Source organism: Gopherus evgoodei, chromosome 1 (assembly GCF_007399415.2).
Source record: "Gopherus evgoodei ecotype Sinaloan lineage chromosome 1, rGopEvg1_v1.p, whole genome shotgun sequence".
Classification (NCBI taxonomy): Eukaryota; Metazoa; Chordata; order Testudines; family Testudinidae; genus Gopherus; species Gopherus evgoodei.
Genome location: NC_044322.1, coordinates 49,819,079 through 49,841,556, shown reverse-complemented (window position 1 = coordinate 49,841,556; position 22,478 = coordinate 49,819,079). Strand labels below are relative to the sequence as shown.

At 41.6% G+C, this 22,478-nt stretch overlaps 1 non-coding gene and 1 pseudogene across 1 annotated transcript; both read right to left on the bottom strand.

Moving 5' to 3' along the window:
- Positions 1–3,434, bottom strand: part of LOC115641012 — a 67,091-nt pseudogene extending 63,657 nt beyond the window's left edge.
- On the bottom strand, positions 2,147–2,219 carry TRNAR-UCU. Its single transcript has one exon. It is a non-coding gene; the product is annotated as a tRNA-Arg (tRNA).
- Positions 3,435–22,478: the final 19,044 nt, after the last annotated feature.

The window sequence follows — 22,478 nt, the reverse complement described above, 5'->3', positions numbered from 1 at the left end:
AACATAAATCAACTTCTTGTATGGCTTAAGAGAGAGTAGAATCAAGATTTTCAAAATGACTTCTAAGTTTGTGTGTCTTGATTTTTTTCAATGGCCAACTTGAAACATATTGAACGGTCTCTTTTTCCAGAGGATGGGACCTCAGCATCTTCTAAAAATTAATGGCATCCATTAGTGTGAATGCAATATTGTGACCACAATTTGGGGATGGAAAAAGAAAAGGCCAAATTTTAATAAGCTGGGGTACAATTCTCAAAAGTACCAAATGACTTAAGCACCTCTGTCCCATTAACTTTCAATGAGATTTAGGTCTCAAATACCTAAGTCACTTGTAACCCTATTCCTTAACCTAAAATTTTAATATGAGTCTTATTTTAGACTTTCATTTTTCATTAATCATCCGATTGCCTATATCTGAGATATCAAAAGCCTTTTTCTACCTACCTGTAAACTAATCTCTTTTTTTGTAAGTTAAATAAGAATACCACAATCATCACTGCCTTCTGAATGGTTTGAAATCAGCATGGTATGAAATATAATTTTCACCTAGCTATTGCAGTTAAGAGTATAAAACTATTACTTCCTTCCATCAGTCTTTTGGAATAACTACAATGAATCAAACTTTGCAATGTTTTTGTCAGTTTACCATTTTTAAGCATTCAGCCTAGTTAGTCATATAAAAGGCATGAGTCATTTCCTGAAGAGCTACAGCTAGATAGCTGACAGTGATTTATGGCAAAATGAATAGTATGATTTTAATTCTAAAAGTGTAATTATCTTTCAAGGATAGGTTTCCTTTCTGATTATCTCATGCTGTCATGGGTAAGCAGTAAACCTGATTACATTAATGAATTGAACTCTGAATTATAATAATTTATATGTGCATAGCTAAACAATGTTAACAATTTATAGATACAATGTTTGCACAATTATGTTAAAATGCAGGACTAACTTAAAATGTTAGTCTCAAAATTAGTCATTAATCTTCTATTCAGAATAGGTGTCTTGATGGTATAATTTCCAGATATGTAATCCTCTCCAGTGTTGTATTAAGAATCTAAGCATTAGTCTGAAATACTTAGTTTGGAACCTGATGTTCCAAGCCTGTCTGGGTCAAGTCAGCCTTATTTCCTACAGTTCCACGTTTAAATATATTGAATTCTCAAAACTTTATTGTGTGGGTATCTTAAAATCGAAGTTCTCTCTTTGTTGTATAGCATGTGCCTTAAAGAACCAATGGTACTTTTTGCAAGTTTAGTGTCCTTGCCCATAACTGTCTACTCTCAGCTTTCCATTCTGCTGAGCAGCATTCAATGTGCTATTTGTCAGCCTAGCTACACATCACTGGATGGTGTAGAAGAATGGTTCACCAGCTGGTGTGCCCCCTCATGGCAGAAGAGGCGGGTTCTCCTCCTCTGGTGCTGACAGCCTCTCCGGCCTTGCAATGGTCCACTCCTTCTTGTGTCCCAGCCCTACCAGGGTAACAGAAAGTCCTACCAACAAATAGTCCAATGGCCTTCAGTCAGATCTTTCGTTTCCAACTCTCAGTCCAGTGCAGTGGCGTAGCGAGAAGCGGAAATTTGGGTGGGTCGTGACTTTTGGATGGATGGGCAATGACAGACTGTGGAAGCTCAGCTTCTCCCCCGACGCCATGCCCTCTTCATAGCCCTGATACCGCCAGACACAGGGCTTCACCTGCCAAGCTGGGCACGTGCATGTGCTGGCTCAGGAAATGGCAGGGTAGAGCTGCTGGAACATAGCTTTCTGAAGGGTGGGTTCATAGCTCATTCCTGTATTTCAGGTGCCTGGGTGATAATCCAGGCTGCTCCGGCAGCACTACATCCTGCTCTGGACCTGGATGCTAAGTGAGAGGGGCTGCATCCCATCCAGGCCCACCAGTGGCTTCACCCCTGGCCCAGTGGTCTGAACATCCCTGCCATCTGTGGGGCCATCTTTCCCTGATGACCCAAGAGAGCCAGACAACTCACCTTCTCTGCAGCCCACAGAGGTGAGAGAGCAAGAAAAGAAGAGATCCTGCTTAGAGATGCCCAAGTGTCTGAGGCAGTTTTCTATTTTCCCCCAACAGAGGGGTGGTCAAGTACCTTAATTTCCCCAGGGAAGGCTAATGCAGAAGCTCAAAGGAGAGTACCCCAGATGGGACTTGAACCCACAATTCTTGGCTTAGAAGGCCAATGCCTTATCCATTAGGCCACTGGGGGTGATGTGAAACAGTCTTGCTTAATGATGGAAGAGCTAAGAAGGCACGTGGGCTGATGCATCACCCCTGCTAGTTTCATTCAGCTAGGGGGGTAGAAATGAGCCTTGGCCAAGGACAGTTGCGGGATGCTGCCACTTTCAGTCCATGCATGCCCCTCCGCTCTGGATACAGACAAGTTATTTCATTTGCAAACTAAACCAGGCCATTTTCTGGAAGCCTTTGCCATACTTCTAAGGTGTTGATGACTACCTTTTCTCGGCTCTAAGACTCTGGTCTTTCTCTTGGGATGACTTTGCCTGTCATCTTAAGGCAGCCTCATCCATTCTGGGGATATGAAAAGACACTGAGGTGAGACACTGCAAGATGGGGAGAGCGAGCTGCTTGGATAGAGAGGGTCAGGTCTTGCAGGTTCTCTCACATAGGCTGCAGCTCAGTTGCACTTGGGTAGTCAGGGCTGAGAGGTTATGATGATAGACTATAAATATACTAAACAATACCCACACAGCTTTGAATCCTTATGACTATGGGCTTTCCACTTTGTGTGCTCTACTTTTGCTGGCCTTGAGCTTTCCAAAAAATAGCATACAGGCCTATGGACCTCAGTTTCATTTGTTAGGAGCCTTTGTTGCTCCTGTGGTGCCTTGCAGAGCCACTTGCTTCCAATTTGGTACTTGCCAGGCAGAGTTTCCTGAAGTAGAAGAGGGTGGTGGTCAGTGTTTGGTCTTCCTTCACGTCCTGCCTTCTTTGGGGTTGTCTTTCCCTGACAACTCAAGAGAGCCAGACAGCCCCCCTTGTCAGCAGCTCATGGAGGTGGGAAAGCCCCACCTGCAAGAGACTCCAAGGCAGATTTCTACTTTTCAAGGGGATGGCAGGTGCCTGCCAAGCTATGCCAGCAACAGGAGCTTACCAAATGCCTTATTTTCCCCAGGGAAGGGCAAAGAGAACAAGGGAGAGGCTAAAAATGAGCATCCTAGGTGGGATTTGAACCCACAATTCCTGGTTTAGATCACCAATACCTATTCTTTAGGACACTGCTGATGAATGCTGTCCCCACCTGTGAAAGGGCTACCATACCAGCTGCTGCATCACCACTGATGGTCTTGTTCAGCTGGAAAGGGCAGGAGCAAGCTTTTCCAGACTTGTCAAAGGACAACTGCAGGATGCTGCCACCTTCAACCCAGACAAGCTCTTTCATTTTCAAGATGAGCCAGGGCATACTTCTAGGATATCTATTGCTCGCTCTTCTTGGATCTAAGGCTCCGGCCTTTGTCTTGGGATGGCTTCACCTTCTATCTTAGGGCAATCTCATCCACTCTTGGGACATAGAAAGAAACTGAGATATGATGCTGGAAAAGGAGGAGAAAGTGCTATGCTTCACAGTCAAAGGGTCAGGCCTTGAAGGTTCTCTCACAGAAACTGCAATGTAGTTGTGGCTGAGAAGCTATGGCAACAGAGTAGAACTCCACTAGGCAATTCCTGTGTAGGCTTGAATCTATGAGCCATTCCCTTTTGCATGCTTGCCTTAAGCTTTCCAAAAGTAGCAGACAGACCTCTGGATCTGGCCAAGGCCCTTTGCTTCTCCTGTGACACCTTGGAGTGCTGTCTACTTGCAAGGCAGATCTTCCTTCAAGTCCTGCCTTCCTTAGGACCATCTTTCCCTGGTGAATCGAGAGAGTCAGACAGCCCACTTTGTCTTCAGCCCTTGGAGGCAGGAGAGCCCCACCTCTCCTGCAAGAGTGTCTGAGGGAGGGTACTACTTTTATAGTGTGTGTGGGTATATATAAGGTATCTTCCTAGTCATACCAGGGGCTTGACAAACACCTTGTCTTCCCAAGGGAAGGGCAGAGAGCACAAGGAAGAGGCACAGAGCAGAGAACCCTGGGTGGGATTAAACCCGCAATCTCTATTTTAGGAGGCCACTGATTTATCCATTAGGCTACTGGGGCTGAACCCAAGCTACCTTGCTCACTGGTGGAAGAGCTGAGATGACACATGTGCTTACGCATCACCACTGATAGCATCATTCAGCTGGGAAAAAGTGAGCCTTTCTGGCCTTGGCTAAGGACAGCTGCGGGATGGTGCCACCTTCATTCCACATGTGCCCCTCCGCTCTGGATGTAGACAAGTTCTTTCATTTATAAGCTGAACCAAGTCATTTTCTGGCAGCCTTAGAATATGTCTAGGGTGTCGATGACTAGCATTTCTCAGCTCGAAGCCCATCTAAGCCTTTGGATGATTTTGCCTGACATCTTAAGGCAGCCTCATAGCCTGTAGGGATGTGGAAAGACACAGAGCTTACCTCAGAGCTTCTAATACTCCATACCTATTATATCGAGGAGGAAGGAGAGAGGAAATCCATGACACTTTCCTTAGTGGCTGGTAGGGCAACACAGACTCTTCCTGTACTCTGGGTTCTACTCCAGAAACCTGTAGAGATCAGTCAGGTCTGCCCCTTCAGACTCCTTGATGTCTCCCTAGACTACTTCCTATCTTGGCCTGTTGTGATACACTGTATCCCATGTGACACCCATTAGGCCCCTGTATTCACCACTTTTATATAGTTCTGGGATATTTTGTACAAAGTATGCCTTCTGAGGTTTCATTTGAAAACTCAATCTGCTGAATATCATTGTCTTGTAAAAATGTGTGTAACAACACTGTGTGCAAAACTATGAGATTTTACAGAATGATTGTTACTGAAATGTGTTGTAATTCTGGGGAACACTCACAAGCCAATTTCTCAGAAGCAAAGGCATATTGCTTGCCAACAAAATGCTGGAGCAATTACCTGTTTAATTGGAAATTCAATAGAAATGAGGTGAAGGATAACAAAAAAATTTACAATTCATATGAAGGACTGATTGCAGAGCATTATGTAATGGAAATGCCTAACCCCAGGGGTTGGAGTATAAGAAGGAGGACACACAAATTACCTCTCCTCCATCATCTCTAGTCACAGCAGTAAGATCATTTGAAACACAAAGAACCACCATTGAACTGGGAGGAAATGGTACTAACTGGAAGGCTTTCCAGTTAGCATGGACTGCTGAAAGTTTTGGGATGAGAGAAATCCTTTTGCTTTCAAATCTTATTTAGCTTGGTAAATTTTAGGAATTAGTTTGCGGTTTTATCTTTTTATTTCTTTTGCAACCTGTTTTGACTTTTATGGATTTATCACTTATAATCACTTAAAATCTATCTTTCTATAGTTAATAAACTTGTTTTACTGTCTTATCTAAACCAGTGTATTTCAGTTGAAGTGTTTGGGGAATCTCAACTCAGGTAAACAAAGGCTAGGGCATAATTATTTTCTCTGATAAAATGAAAAAGCATTAATGAGCTTGCTCTGTTCAGTAGTGTGCTGGATAGTACAAGATGCACATTTCTGAGGTGTCACACTGTGCATAGTTCATGAGTGACTGGGAGAGAATTCATATAACTTTGCTGGGTTTGCTTTTACATGCTAAAGGGTAGGTGGGCGGAGCCTGGAGAGGCTGCTTTTCACTACCAAAGCAGTGTAAGAGGCACCCTGGGATGGAGAGTTAAGGGTGTACAGTGATTCAGGTTGTATCCTGGGGGATGTCACGCCTGTCTTTAGGCTTTTCTTCCCCCATACCCTTTACAGATTCTGCAGAGTTCTGACCAGCTCTTGTAATGGGCAATGCCTCCTAGATCTGCTCCCACGAGGTCAGGTTCTTGCCCTTTCCACAAAGCTTGCTCCACACATCTTCTCAATATCTCTTCTGGTCATTTCCAGAGTTCCTTTCTTGGCAGAGGATCCCAAGGCCTACTCTTTACCTGGGAAGTCTTCCTTCCTACGGCCCTGAACTCCTTCCTTTATTAGTGACTACTGGCCCTCTCAGCTGGGACCCATCTTTAATTGAGCCTGGCCCACCCTATAAGGTGCAGCTGAGTGCAGTAATTGCTCTCTGTCTCCAGTTACGTATTTCTATAACAGAGTGGGGTACGCAAAGGAATATTTTTAAAATATTTTCTATGTATGATATCTATATATACTTTAAAATAGTTTAAATTATGTAATCCTGAGGGAAATTTGCTGCAATCCTCTTAATAAATGTTTAAATGTAAAAACCATATAATTATACTACAAAGCAGAAAATACTAAATAGTGAATTTGCCAATAATCACAACCCTAAAAATGACTACCTACCTGCAAAAAATAAAACTGCTGCAAGCATATATTGTGTCAAAATGTAAAATAGAGTATAAGATCTGTTATAATTCTTTATACCAGAGCATAAAAGCATGAATAATAAAGTGAAATCTGTTCTAAAATTAGACTATATATATTTTAAATAGCATTCTGCGGCCAGGCTTTTATCAGCTTTCCATTGCACTGTTTCATAGTAAATGATTTATACTAGGGATCAAAAACCTTTGGCACACGGCCCATCAGGGAAATCTGTTGTCAGGCTGGGATGGTTTGTTTGCCTGCAGCATCCGAAGGTTTGGCTGATCACATCTCCCACTGGCTACAGTTTGCCGTTCCAGTCCAACAGGGGCTGCGGGAAGTGGTGGCCAGCATATACCTCAGCCCATGCCACTTCCCGCCGTACGCATTGGCCTAGAACGGCGAATTGTGGCCAGTGGGAGCTGCGATCAGCCTAACCTGCAGACACTGCAGGTAAACAAACCGTCCTGGCCCAACAGCGGATTTCCCTGATGGGCCACGTGCCAAAGGTTGCCATTCCCTGATTTATACCTATTTCACCACATTAGGCTGAAAAAGCTACTTATAGACTCATAGACTCATAGGTCAGAAGGGACCAATCTGATCATCTAGTCTGACCTCCTGCACAAGGCAGGCCACAGAACCCCACCCATCCAATTTTATAACAACCTCTATCCCAGGATCGAGTTATTGAAATCTTCAAAATTGGTTTGAAGACCTCAAGCTGCAGAGAAACCACCAGCAAGCGACCCGTGCCCCACGCTGCAGGGGAAGGCGAAAAACCTCCTGGGCCCCTGCCAATCCGCCCTGGAGGAAAATTCCTTCCCGACCCCAAATATGGTGATCAGCTAAACCCTGAGCATGTGGGCAAGAGTCACCAGCCAGCACCCAAGAAGGAATTCTCTGCAGTAACTCAGTTCCCATGCCATCCAACATCTCCCTGCAGATCATTGAGCAGACCTATCTGGTGGTAATCCAAGATCAATTGCCCAAATTAACAATCCTATCATAACATCCCCTCCATATACTTATCAAGCTTTGTCTTAAAGCCAGGAAAGTCTTTTGCCCCCACTACGTCCCTCGGAAGGCTGTTCCAGAACTTCACTCCCCTAATGGTTAGAAACCTTCGTCTAATTTCAAGTCTAAACTTCCTAATATCCAGTTTATACCCATTCGTCCTCGTGCCTACATTAGTACTAAACTTAAATAATTCCTCTCCCTCCCTAACGTTAACCCCCCTGATATATTTATATAGAGCAAGCATATCCCCCCGCAGCCTTCTTTTGGCCAGGCTAAACAAGCCAAGCTCTTTGAGTCTCCTTTCATAAGGCAGTTTTTCCATTCCTCGGATCATCCTTGTAGCCCGTCTCTGAACCTGTTCCAGTTTGAATTCATCCTTCTTGAACATGGGACACCAGAACTGCACACAGTATTCCAGATGGGGTCTCACCAACGCCTTGTATAACGGTACTAACACCTCCTTATCCTTGCAGGAAATACCCCGCCTGATGCATCCCAAAATCGCATTTGCTTTTTTAACAGCCGTATCACATTGGCGACTCATAGTCATCCTGCTATCAACCAGCACCCCAAGGTCCTTCTCCTCCTCCGTCGCTTCCAACTGATGCGCCACCAACGTATATCCAAAATTCTTATTATTAATTCCTAAATGCATAACCTTGCACTTTTCACTATTGTATTTCATCCTATTTCTATTACTCCAGTTTACAAGGTGGTTCAGATCTTCCTGAATAGTATCCCTGTCCTTCTCCGTGTTAGCAATACCCCCCAGTTTCGTGTCATCCGCAAACTTTATTAGCACATTCCCGCTCTTTGTGCCAAGGTCAGTAATAAAAAGGTTAAATAAGATCGGTCCCAAAACCGATCCTTGAGGGACTCCACTAGTGACCTCCTTCCAGCCTGACAATTCACCTTTCAATACGACCCTCTGGAGTCTCCCCTTTAACCAGTTCCTTATCCAACTTACAACTTTCATATTCATTCCCATCTTTTCCAATTTGACTAACAGTTCCCCGTGCGGAACCGTGTCGAACGCCTTACTGAAATCTAGGTAAATTAGATCTACCGCATTTCCTTTATCTAAGTAATCCGTCACCTTCTCAAAGAAGGAGATCAGATTGGTTTGGCACGATCTACCTTTGCTAAATCCGTCTTGCAATTCGTCCCAATTACCATTGACCTCTATGTCCTTGACTACTTTCTCCCTTAAAATTTTTTCCAAGACCTTGCATACTACAGATGTCAAGCTAACAGGCCTATAATTACCCGGATCACTTTTATTCCCTTTCTTAAAAATAGGGACTACATTAGCAATCCTCCAATCATATGGCACAACCCCCGAGTTTACCGATTGCTTAAAAATTTTCGCTAACGGGCTCGCAATTTCACGCTCCAGTTCTTTTAATATCCTCGGATGGAGATTGTCCGGGCCCTCCGACTTCGTCCCATCGAGCTGTTCAAGTACGGCCTCTACCTCAGTTGCGGTAATATCCACTTCCATATCCACATTCCCGTTTATCATCCCTCCATCATCGCAAGGTTCACTAGTCTTATTAAAAACTGAAGCAAAGTACTTGTTTAGATGTTGGGCCATGCCTAGGTTATCCTTAATCTCCATTCCATCCTCAGTGTATAGCGGCCCCACTTCTTCTTTCTTTTTCTTCTTATTTATGTGGCTGTAGAACCTTTTACTATTGGTTTTGATTCCCTTTGCAAGGTCCAGTTCAATGCGGCTTTTAGCCTTCCTCACTTTATCCCTACATGTTCTGACCTCACCAAGGTAGCTTTCCTTACTGATCCTGCCTTTCTTCCACTCCCTGTAAGCTGTCTGCTTTTGTCTAATCCCCTCTTGCACCTTTTGTTATTTAAATCAGTCCATCTAAGCAGCTTCTAAGTAGTTATCTAAGCAGGTGACAGGTTATTCTCTATTACTTATGCAATTTGAAATACTTCCAACTATCAAGGATAAACTAAAAGACGGAGTTTTGTTTTAATGTTTATTGAAAATGTGTTTCTTCTTATTACCACTTGCAGGGAGTCAGGGTGACCTCTCTCTGAACCAGAGGGTAAAGAGCCGCTCTCTCAGCCTGAGTGGGCGGAGCCAGGCCAAGCTTACTCCATCCCCCAGAAGGGGAGGGATAGAACAGGAAGTACAAAGGGTGGGACCCTTAGCTCAGTCAGGGCAGCACCAGGGAGGGAGACAGACAGAGGCTTCTGGCTAGTCCCTGTAGACCCTCCTGCTGAACCAGGGGACACCCTGGACCAGGGGAAGCCTGACCCAGAGGAAGGACTTGGGCTACAAGGATTGCCAGCTGCAGAGTACCCTGAGGAACTGGAGGAGCCGGGCAGCAACTGGAGCCTAAGTGAGCCCAATGCTGAGGGTGAGCTGGAGCTACCGGGGACTGAATACCCAGACTAGTTTAGGAACCAGAGGGACCCACTCGAGAGACTGGGTAGGAAGTAGCCCAGGGGTGGAACTGGACAGTGTGGTGAGTTAGTGTTTGGTCAGCGTGTGGCGGACAGATCCCTGCTGACCCAGTGGTGACCCTCTCCTCCCACCACTGTCAGGGCTCTGGGCTGGAATGCAGTGGAGTTGGGTGGGCCTGTGTTCCCCTACCCATGCCACCCCACCTTGGGGTGGCAGAACCCCAATAAAGAGCTAAGGACTCTGGCTGGTGCTCCCCTGCCTGAGAGGTGCGCCACAGACTCTTGCCGGCGCTTCCCTGCCTGAGGGACGTGTCATGAACTCTGGCCAGTACTCCTGTGTTGTGCCAGCTGCGACGGCACACCTACCTCTGCTAATTCCTCATTGACGGAGAGGTGTGACCAAGGCCTTTCGGCAAGGCAGTAGCTCCCCACTGCCCCTCAGAGACTCATCAGACCAACTGAGACCTTGTAACACCACTTTAGAGTTTTTATCATGCTAGGTGCTTCAGGGACCAAAAACAGTAACATGGTCCCAGCCCCAAAGAATATACATTTGAAACAATCAAAAATATAGTTAAAAAGAGAGTAACAAAAGCTGCTGCAGTTAGGCAAAAGTTACATTAGAGAAGACAGCTTGGTCTAATGGATAGGCCACTGGACTGGGAGTCCCAGTTCTGCCACTGAATTGAACTGTGAGTGGGACTTTGGGCAAGTTACTTCCCTATTCTGCATCCATTTACCTTCCTGTCCTTTGTCTTCTCTTTTTAGATTGTAAGTTCTTCAGGGCTGGTAGGACTCTCATGTCTCTCATGGTGGGTAGAACAGAGCTGAGCACAGTGGGGCCCCCGTCTCAGTTGGGCATTAGATTAATACAAGTGATCACCAACAATTAGCACTATGGTTCTGTCATGCCAATATTTAATACATTTCATGACAGAGGTATGGGAAAACAACAATATGTCACAGAAAGTGGAAAAGTGGGGGACTATGGGGAGGTGGGGTTGTAAAGCGAACCCTGCCCTGCAGTGGTGGCTCCTGTCCGAGAGGACTTGGCTGTGCTCCCTGCTCTGGGTGTTGCAACTTGGCTCATGTGGCCACTACTCCATTCAGGTTTGGAGTCTCCACTCCTCTATCTCCATCTACAGATCTTGTGTGCTAGGTCACAATGCCACTCAATCTGGGGGCATTTCATGGACTTCATTCTAATTCAGTTTCTGTAGCATCCATGACAAAATGGTAGCCTTAACAATAATTAGGTCCATGATATTTTTAATGTAATATTTACCTTTGTTACCCTCACACTTGCATTATCTCACTCATCTTATGATAACTCTATGTAGAAGGGAGAATGAGGGTTTCTAGGCCTGTTGAAGAGGTGTATTTTTAGGATGGACTTGAAAAAGAAGAAGCTAGAGGCATGACAGCACAGGTTCTTAACAGTATAGCTCCACTATAGAAGGTAAAATCTGTCTTGTTTCTCTATGCCTATAATCAAATTGCTTGACTCCACTGATAGCATACTCAGAGCCCAGGACACCCTGAGAGCTGGTTAAATGGAAGTCTGAAGCATTCGAGAAAATTAACTCACAGGTCTGTGGTGGCAAGTTGTGTGGGGGAGAGGAGAGCTCATGGAAATGAATTTCCCACCTTGTGTGCTCTGCTGGACTGGATTTTAGGCCACTGAGTATCAATCTGCTGGTACTTGCAGCCATGCAAACTGTGGGAATTAATGTAACTCTTACGGCTGACTGGTGTAAATTCCGTGCATCATTATGAGTGGGAACACCATCTGTTCTGACTGTGCAAAACTGTAAAAGAAAACATCTGGGAGTGCATAGTTCTTTACCTTCAGGGATTTGACAAGAGCCTCAGGATGTTGCAGGGGATTTCTCACACTCTCAGGACTGTCACTCAAATCTCAGGACTTTCAGTGGTGTGACAGGTTATTTCCATGCATGTGTGGATGTGACAGTGCACAGAAGAGAAGAAATAAAGAGAGATCCAGGATGCAAAGAAAACAATTTGTGGATTCTTTACCCAATTGCCTACAGTTATTGAAAGCTGAGGCTATAGTAACTGGATTTGTAAATATTGAAATGAACTGATGTTATTTTTCCAATGACAGAGTGGAGATTGTTCAGCTAAGAGAAAAGTCTGGACCTTTTCATTCATTCACTGTCGGCGGGGGTATGAAATTGTTTGGAAGAATCCACCCATTTGCTATAGAGGGCCTCTTCCTACCATGGAAAGATTCCTTTGGAGGATGGTCAAGCCTCCTTCTCCTCTCAGCTACTTCTTTATAAATGGGATGGATGGAAATTAATTTACTTAGAAACTTACATGCCACGGGATGCTCTCTCTAGGTTACAAAAATGATGGTTAGTAAAACTTTCCAGCATAAACTGCTCATCTTCTTTGCCTCATTGGTTTTGCCTCAACCTCTTCTTATGCTTAACTTTACAAAGGGACAATAAAATCTATCCAGAGGGCTTCCCCCCTGAGAATTAATTTTTGTAAGACTTAACTCTTGGCTAAAAGTATATGAATAGAGAGAGTGAGGCATATAGACTGTTTATTTTTTAATATCAGGACTTCTAGCTCAAGCAATTGAAAGCCAAAACCAATACAACTACTGCACCATATTGAATCTTGTCAAACTGTCTGGAAATTTCTATCCCTTCCACTCTCCTCAGCTCAATGTTTGTTTCCATACATGTAAACACCAAACCCTGTTTATTTTTGTAACTAGGTAAATTTAGTGGACTAGCAATTTTCTTCTTAGAGATACAGGTTTACTGTCTGAACTGGGTGCTCAGCTCCACTGAAAAGCTCACACTGAAGTCAATGGAATTGCTGGTACTCAGCATTTTTGCAAATCAGATCATACTATGTCTGAGTTTGGGTGCCCAGGGTTCAGTTTCAATATCCATATGAAGTTACCTAACCAAGTGGCCTATGCTTGACTTAGTTGGGAATGACAGATTGCTTATGACCTCTGAAAAATCAGGCCACTTTTATTTAAGTACCAAAACATGGAACTAGATTCCTAGCTATATCTGTACTCAAGTTTGAAAATGGTGGCTATAGCGCCCATCCCCCTTATGTTATCCTTTACTCTTGAGAAGTTATCCCGTACACTACTAAATCATGCATGCCTTGGTGAGTACTAGGACATCTGATAAGTGTCAACACTTTTGTTGATATTAATATATTAGACAACACTTTAGCATGGCCTAGAATGTTATTTCCTGATTTAAAAAATCCATCAAGTAACATTTTTAATACTTAAAAAGTGTCTTTAGCAATGTGATAAATACTATATATCCTACTATACCAATTATAATATTTTTGAAAGAGCACTATACTACCAAAAATACTAATAATACCATTGTTTGTATCAGTTTTAGATGCTTTTAAAATCCAACTGGCTGGTAGCTCTTCTCAATTCCTCATCTCTAGGTACTAAATCTATCCTCATAGTATTGGTGTGAGTTTTAGTAGCTATTAACCTATGATAAGTGTTATTTTAGACTTTCATTTTTTATTAATCATACACACAGAGGGGAAAGCAATCCACCAATCTTGCATTTAAAACACATCTGACTAAACCTCAGCACACTTATGAGCTCAAACATTTTCTTCAGGGAACTTTGGAAAGGTTTGAGCATGGTCAGACATACGTTAATGGACACAAAGGTCCATTATTCAGAAAAACATGTAAGCAGGTACTTATCTTTAAGCATGTGCTTAAATTCCATTAAGGTCAATGGGACTTAAGCACATGTGTAGCTGCTTAAATGCCTTTCTGAATCAGAGTTGAAGTTCCTTAAAACAGATTATAAGGCACATGACTATAGTGGGGATGTGCTGGTCTCATTAGCTTGGAGAAAAAGCCCTATATTTCTCCACAGAGTGAATGCAGCACATGCAACAACTGAACAAGCTTACTTGTATGGCCATGCTAATATGCCTCAGTTCTGATCTGGAGAGTGATGTTCTGACTCCATTGGCTTCAAAAGGGTCAGGATTTCACCTGGAGACTTTAAGATAGACGCCGTCCATGCCCACTCAGTCCTTGACCTCTCCAGTAAGTCTGGAAACCAGGATCTCAATTACAGTGGTGATTGTTCTGATGTGAACACCAGTCCAGTGGTTACTGGAATGAGACCAAACAAATATTACTGCCATTGAATAACCATCACATAGTAAGCTTTTGGCTATTACCAATCAGGACTTGAATGACTATTCTAGAAGTCACAGACTTTTTCACTTTATCAATCTGTTGGTTACCCAAACATATTTTAAAAAATATATACAAATGAAGAGCTGCATTCAAGTTCTACAAAGGATTTTCACGTTGGGAAAAGAGATTTAATATTTCCCTAATACTCTAATTTTTTCAAGACTATCACCACAGCAGTGCCACGTGCCTTTATTTTGCACTAGAAGGATTTTCTTTCTACGATGTGGAATTTGTGAGTGGGATCTTACTATTCACTATCAATAAAACCATCCATTTTTCACTGCCATTTTCACATCCTGTAAGAATGGGATGCAATGATGAAAAGATAAATAGTAAGACATACTTTTCAGGATGCCAAAGAATGCAGCGACCAAGGGGGATGCAGGTTGCGTAAGCTCTGAAGTGGCCCATGGGAATCCCCAAACATCCTCTCCTGAACTGCACCATCCAACCCACAAGAAATATTGCACCTGACTTCTGAAACCCTCAGGATGCCCTCTAGCTCTGCATCTTCCTCTCTGAATCCAAAAGCACTAAAAAAACAACAACAGAGATCTGCCTCCCTGACTTTTACAAACAAAATGATGTCTGAGCCAGATGGAAAGCAGCTGATGGATGTAATAAAATAGGTGGCTGCAGATTGTAATTAAATTAAACCTAAAGTTTCCATCCTACAGAACACCAGGATTGAGATTCTGCGCGTGATACAAGCTCTATCCAGATGGATGAGTGAAGCAGAACACAGAATTTCTGAAGTGGATGATGATTTCAAAGAGAACAATTTACAGGTGCTGAAGAACTGTAATAGTATTAAGACTACTAAAACCAAGCTAATTGATCTAGCAAACTGCTCATGACAAGGTAACAACATCAAGATTTTGGGTATTCCTGAGGGAATAGAGAAATGTAACCCACCCCAAATTTGTCTCTAAACTGCTAACTAAATTGATGGATCTGCTGTTGGATCTTTGTTTTGATATAGTACAAGCACATTGGGCTCTTACCCTCAAGGCAGCTCCAGGAGGTCAGCCTAGAGTATTGATTGTGAAGTTCCTGAAGTTTACCACTAAGGATGCATATTGCAGAAATCCAGAGGGAAGAAAAGAAACTGTTTTGGGGAGAACCTGCACTTAAAATATTGCTTTGTTCAAGATTATGACTGTGATATGGTTGCAGTGAATGCAGCTTTTAATCAAGCAGAACAATTGGCCAGGAAGATGGACTTGAAGTATTGTATTAAATACTCTGCAATGCTCCATATTAAAAACGATAAGATAATATCATTCCATTCCTCCCAGAAAGCAGAATAATATCTTTAAAAATCTGCAACCTCCTTCCTCGTAAAAGGAGTTATCTATGGAATGATACAACCATATGGAATGCATGTATTGTTCTCTGAGATGTGATATGCGTGTCTAAACAAATTGATGGGTGCTAGTTGTTACTGATACGTTAGTTTCATTTCTTTTCTTTTCTCTCTCACTGGGGTAGAAGGGTTATTACCAATTTACTTCCTATTGCCTTAATTTACAGAAAAAGAGCATCAATGTAAAATCTACCATTTGATCAGTAATTATGTATATTTGCATTGTTTCATTAGATGGTGCTTCCTTATAGGCTAAAGTATCAAGCTTCTATTGGTAGTAGATGATTACTGTAGTTTTAATGATTGGAACCCCCGGGGACTGTGAAAATCTCCAAGTTTCACTAGATGAAGCCTCCCTCTTTGGGTGTTAAGTGTATATTTTTGGACTGCTTAAATAGATTCTTCTTTTTGATTGTATGGTATGAACATGTATTTCTCTCGCCACTATCTTTTTCTGTTTTGTTTTTTCATTTATTTAATTCCTCTTTCTCACCCTGTCATGCTGGGAGCTTCTTTCCCACTCCTGTAGAATATGTCCTGGGAAGCAACAACCTACCCCTGGACTGTATAACTTTTGTTGCTTAGACATGCAAGAGCTGTGTGCTGCTTAGGAAAATTTGCAATTTCGTATTTATTCACAGAGCAACTTTCTAGTTCAGCTGGTACTTTTTAACAATGAAGGCGCCGATAATTAAATGTGTCCCCTAGAATATAAAGGGTTTTAATTACTCTTTTAAAATAAAATTATATTCAATATTTTATAAAAGAATGTTGACATTGCCATGTTCCAGGGAACACATCTGACAGAACATGAAGCTTGTAAACTAAAGAGAGATTGGGTGGGCCTCTCAGTTTCTAGTTGCTTTAATTCTGAAGCAAGGGCTGTCTGTATTTTAATACATAAAAAGTTGATTTTTAATATTCTGAGCACAAGATCTGACAGTGAGGGCAGACTTACTTCCCTTAATGGTGAAATTGGCAATTCTATAATCATCTTTGCCAATCTCTGTGGGCCAAACCAGGATGAGCTCAAATTTTTCATAATTTTTAATGAGCATCAATGACAAGGGTACCATCCTCTGGAGACTTTAACAAAACTCTAGACCTGGTCCTTGATAAATCTTTTCCATCTCCATATAAAAACACTAATACTCATCAGGTACTTCACGCATATATGGCTGACTGAGGTTTACAAGATGAGTGGAGATTGCGTAATCCTATGGCCAGACACTATAGTTCTTTTTCTGCAGCTCATTGAACATATTCAAGATTGGACTATTTCTTACTGTCACAAGGTTTGATCAATTCTGTTACTGATTGTGACATTGGTACTATTGTTATGTCTGACCATGCTTCTAAACAGATGTCTTTTAGGCCCCAGATTATGCACTCTCAGCTACAATGTGGAGACTAAATACCTCTCTGCTGTTTGATACATCATCTGTTAACTCTATCCAGCAGGAGTTAGAACTTTATATAAAAAATGAAAAACAAATGCTCCCACCGCTTCATCGGCTGCCATGCTGAAATGGAGAGCTCGTAGAACTGATATCCTCAGATAATTTGCATCAACTGATTGATATTATTGCTGCTTTGAGACATTCTAAAGAACCCTTAGCTGTCATTTCTTTGGATGCAGAACAGGCCTTGGGCCACGTAGTTTGGGGCTATCTTTTTCATGTGTTAGCAAAATAAACCAATGTATTGCTTGGAATAAGGTTTTATACTCTACCCCGACTTCCTGGGTACTTACCAAAGATATTATTTCTTTACCATGTACATTACAAAGAGGTATGAGGCAGGGCTGCCTCCTTTCTCCTCTTCTGTTTGATTTAGGTCTAGAACATTTAACCATTGCCATTCACGCAAATCAACATATATTCGTGATATCAATGTGGAACAAACAGAGCATAAAATTATGCTCTATATGCCAACGGTGTTCTTGTATTTGAATCTAAGCTCCAAATTACTATTCATAACTTTGCAATCACTATTAATAATATAATATAATATAAAAGTTTATATCACCTCTCAAGATATAAAATTAATCAGGGTAAATAGAAATCTTAGGAATTAACAGATATGCCCACCAAGGTCTTTTCTTAAATTAGGAGTGTCAATGGCAATCCTCTGATATGAAATATTTAGGAATACTGATTCCCAAAAATATTCAAGACAACCTTAAGATAAATATAGAACCACTTATTGCCCAAGTGGCTAATGATTTGGGGAGATGGAGTTTGTTAAACCTCAGTTTGTGGGATAAAATTAATATACTAAAAATGAATGTCCTCATATGCTTTTGGAGTGCCCCTGTACTAAGAATGTTTGGTATGTGGTAGGTCATAGGATCAATTTGATATTGAATGCTAAATTGGAGCCCTCTCCCTTAAGTTTCATTCTTGAATATATTCCTGGTATCTGGAGATTATATGGTAACAAGACAGCATAGTTTCAACACGCATCTGTGATAATTGAAAAAGTAATCCTGAAAAAATGGAAAAGTTGGTCCCCACCAAATATTGATGCTTGGGTCAGTGATATGACTAACCTCAGAGTTAATGAACAACTGGCATTCTGCAGAAGGGGAATGCCCAGAAAATTCAAAGCAATTTGGGCTGACTTTTTAGAGGCCTATGATTAAAATAGATCCTGAAGGTAGGTATGTCGCTTTCCCTCCCCTCCCCTTATCCACCTTGTGTATTATGATGAATCTAGTATTTTGGTACATTTGTTGTATTTGGAAAAATTAATACAAAAATTTAAATAAAAGCACTTTTCCGTAAAATTTTAGTCAGCTCCAATAGCCATCTTCTGATCAATGTTCTCTTTAAAATCAACCTTTTTGTTATTATTATTAACTATTGACTTTAAGTAGGCATGACATGCATTTACAGTGAACTGAGATGCTCAGAGAAGAGTTGATCCAGATTATTTTCTTTTTATGCATATTATATAATTAAATTTCACAAGTTTGTATGATTTAAAGTAAGACAACTACTTTCAAGTAATCAAATGTTAATAAATATGTCTAGAAGAAATATTAAAGTTATTTTGACCTTTCTTTTCCCAAAAGAGAATTTTAATTGGAAAATTAATACCTGTAATGGTCTTGCTGATGTTCAGTGTCAAAGGGTTAATTTTTTAACCACTAGTCTAGGCATGCTGTTTTTCCCCTCCATAGCACCTTGTGAGAATGCTGTAGTTTAAAGTTTTTATGTATTATAAATCTCCTCTGGTTGCTGAATGTTGGTATGTGTTTCTCTGTAATTGAAACTAGCTCATTTATATGGCCCTTTTCATATTTTCTTGTTCTAAAATGAATGAAATCACTTGCCAGCCCCGGCGGAGAAGAATCAATCTGCTGGGTCCCGTGGGATTTGGGCAGGTAGAATAATGCAGTATTTCACTTCAAGGTTTAGTAGCAAACAAATATTTCAGGCTTAACATCCTTTCAACAATGACAAGTGAACAACAAAAACTAGAGGAGGTTTTCAGACTTGATTAGTGTCTTTTCAATCTTCTTTTTTTTTTAAAATGACATTGTAATAAAATATAAATTTGACCGGGTTTGTGGCCATAATGACAGCTGATCTCCTGAAAATATTGGGCCAGATCCTGAGGTTGGCATGTTGGCTTCAGTGGCTCAGTGCTTATTTACATCAGCAGAGGATCTGGCTAATTATTTTTTAAAACTGAAGGAAGAAGATAAATAAACAGGCATCTTGCCAAATGCATTTTCACACAGAGCTTTTAGAGGAACAGTTTTGAAATTCTGGCCCCAACAGCAGGTGTTGAACACTTGAAAATCTATCCCTGAGCTCTTTTGAAAATCGGGCTATTAAAGGGCATTTATTAAGGGCCGGATTGTGAGCCCCTTAGTCATACTGAGTGATACCTCCATTTGAAAATAGTTCCACTGAAGTCAATGAGTAGCTCATTACACTCATTACAAGCTGCTGTGAAATAGAACACCTGCATGACAAAATGTTCTTCCCTAGAATGAGATCTGACTATTCTGGTTACATAAAGTATTCTTCAGTATTCAGATGAATTGTCTTTATTTAGGCAAACTAAACTATTATGGTAAAATAGGGTACAGGCATTTATAATACTATACTTTCAAGTGTCCCAGGATTTTTTAAGCTGTGCCTCTAGGCAGGGAGCACATCTTCTGTCTTGTGTACACTGCCAAGTATGCTGTAGAAATACAACAAATTAATAATAAAATAAAGCTATTCAATACGGAGCTTTACAGGAGTCTCTACAAAGCAACATGTCTATCTCGTGAGACGTTATATAAAGTACAAGTATATACATTCCAAACATATTTCACCACTGTGCTTACACCTCCTAATGACTTTAACAGTGATTGGGAGATCTAACTCCGTGTGCTTCACAGTGTTTTATAACCCAAGCTTAATCACCCGGAGCCAGACTCTGTTCTTGTTTATCCCTATATACATGAGAAGTATCTCCACTGAAGTCAATAGAAATATACTGGTGTAAGTGATTTAAAAAAATGAGGCCCTTTATTTCTAGTAAATATTCTCTTAAGAAAATGTCTTTAAAATGTAAAGTACACTTGAACTTTGAAAGCTAATGTGATTTCATTATGGAACAAATTGGATCTTTGAAGTAGATTTTTTAGCTATTTCTCCACAACATTCAAAACTACCCTGTGGGAACCAGTTCTTTAAAAAAAAAAAAAACCAACCCTGCTTTCTGCTCATGAAACTTAGGAGTTCAAATTAAGTCAAACAAACCAGGACCTTCATGATGGTAGGTTAAATACAGTTTTTCACTGCAATCTGTGACCTTGAATAGATTTTTTTTCTCTCTAAGCTGTTGCTTTACATGCTGTGAAAAATAAAATGCACGTTTTAATTCTGTGACTTAGCCACACACTGGGACTACATGAAAGAGGAGAGTAAGTGTGCAGACAACAGGCCAAGTCTGGTAATAAAGGAATGAATTTGAAAAGTGGTTATGCACTTCCTCCCCCAGCCCTACCTCTTCCCTCCCAAGCCCCATGAAAGCAGGCATGCCATTCCTCTGCTGTGCAGCTTTTTTCCTAGGCAGGTTGGCACTGCCAACTGTGTGCTGGCTGCTCCACAGGGTACTTCTAAAATCTGACTTCCTTTGCCCTGAATGCTCCTTCGCCCGCCTACCCCGACCTACTCTGAGATTTTCAGAGCCCTGTGAGAAATAGGCTTTGGGCTCTCTTGGCTTTGGAGCTGGAAGGTTTTCCTCAGATGGGAAGGACTGGACAAATATTGGTCATTGGGGTCCGCCCATTCATAACCACCATCTGCAGCCTCTCCCTTTCTAGTACTCCTTTTCAACCACCTCCACATAAACACTATGGCATCATTTTCCATTCTACTCAACATTTGCCTCTGACTTCTTCCTCTTATGCACTGTAGTTAAGCCATGTCGGTCCCAGGATATTAGAGAGACAAGGTGGGTGAGATAGTATCTTTTATTGAACTAACTTATGTTGGAGAGAGAGAGAGAAACTTTTGAGACGTGAAGAAGAGCTGTTTGTGGCTGGAAATCTTGTCTCTGTCACCAACAGATGGTCCAATAAAAGATATTACCTCACCCACCTTGTCTTTCTTCTTCCTTGTACACATCCACATGGCACACCCCCAACTGTTCTCTTCCTTATCCCTAAATATCTAGTTCTTTACCTTCTACCACATATTTGCAATGCCTCCCTCCACAACTTCTCCTCCACAACACACACACCTTAAACTCTTCTCCTAGTCCTACTTATCTGTGCATTCTTGACTTTTTCTCTGCCATATACAGCTTTAAATTCCATTTCTTTCAACTCTCAACCATGCTTACCTCTCGCTCCTTCCCCACCTGTATGCATGCCTCCAGTTCATTTGCCTTTTGCCATACCTATCTCATTCTTCTCTCTTTCACACTCAGGCCTCCATCTCTTCTTCTCCCACCCACCTATGCCTCCAGGATTTATGTCCTCTCTCTTCCCTGAAAAACCAGCTTTCCTCTACTCCTCAACATATACAAGACCAGGTGATCTGTCCCAAGACCTCCAGTTCTTCTTCACAACCATTATTCCATCTCTTCTTCCCCAACCCACCCATGCCTCCAGCTCTTCCTTCCACCTCTCTGGCCTCCAGCTTAAAGAAGACCTGTCCCGCTCCCTCCACTTTGGGTTGACCTTTGCCATGGTGGCCATATCCTTCCACAGGTGTTCAGTGGACAGGATCTTCTAACACAGTTCTGACTGCATGGACTTCTAAAGTGTTTCTCCTCAACAATATATGTATATATTTAAAAGCTTCTCTAGGCCCCTACTTACTGAGGCAGACAATCTGCTGAGCTCTTCCAACCAAATGTTCCTCTCTTATCCAGTTAGGCTCTCCTAGTTTTACCTAAAACTGTGTTCTGGCCAGGGATTTCAGAGTGGTAACTGAAGCATGGACTCAGTGCTGAGCACCAAATCTTTGACTGCTAGGTCCCATTAAGTTGGGCATCCAAAAATTGAGGCACTAATCACTTTTTATAATCTTGGCCTTCAAGTGGAAACCCATGAGCAAGCTCTATACTTCCTTATAAGGTAGAGGATAGACAAAGAGGAAAAGTGACTTGCTCAAGGCCACACAGTGAATGAGAGAGCTAGGTTTAAAACACAGTCCCATGCTTAGCCTGCCAGGCTTCATTGCCTCTCTAATGTTCTACCAATGTACATCAACAGTTTGTTAGAGTCGCAATATTCAATGGCATGGGGCATGCTCGTCAGTAAAAATAAAGGCAGATTCCAAGCTGGCTTTTTAAACTATAACATGTACCCTTCTTCTAAAAACTATGATGTGACATACTTTTCGTTTTACTCCACATGTCACAAAATGCTGTAGTACCATCTGTACTGTTTTTTTAAAGGAAATTTCCACAAATGAAAAACTCAGTAATGAATTAGTAACATGCATTGAACTATTCTTGGAATAATGTTTAAATTATTAATAATTATATGAATATA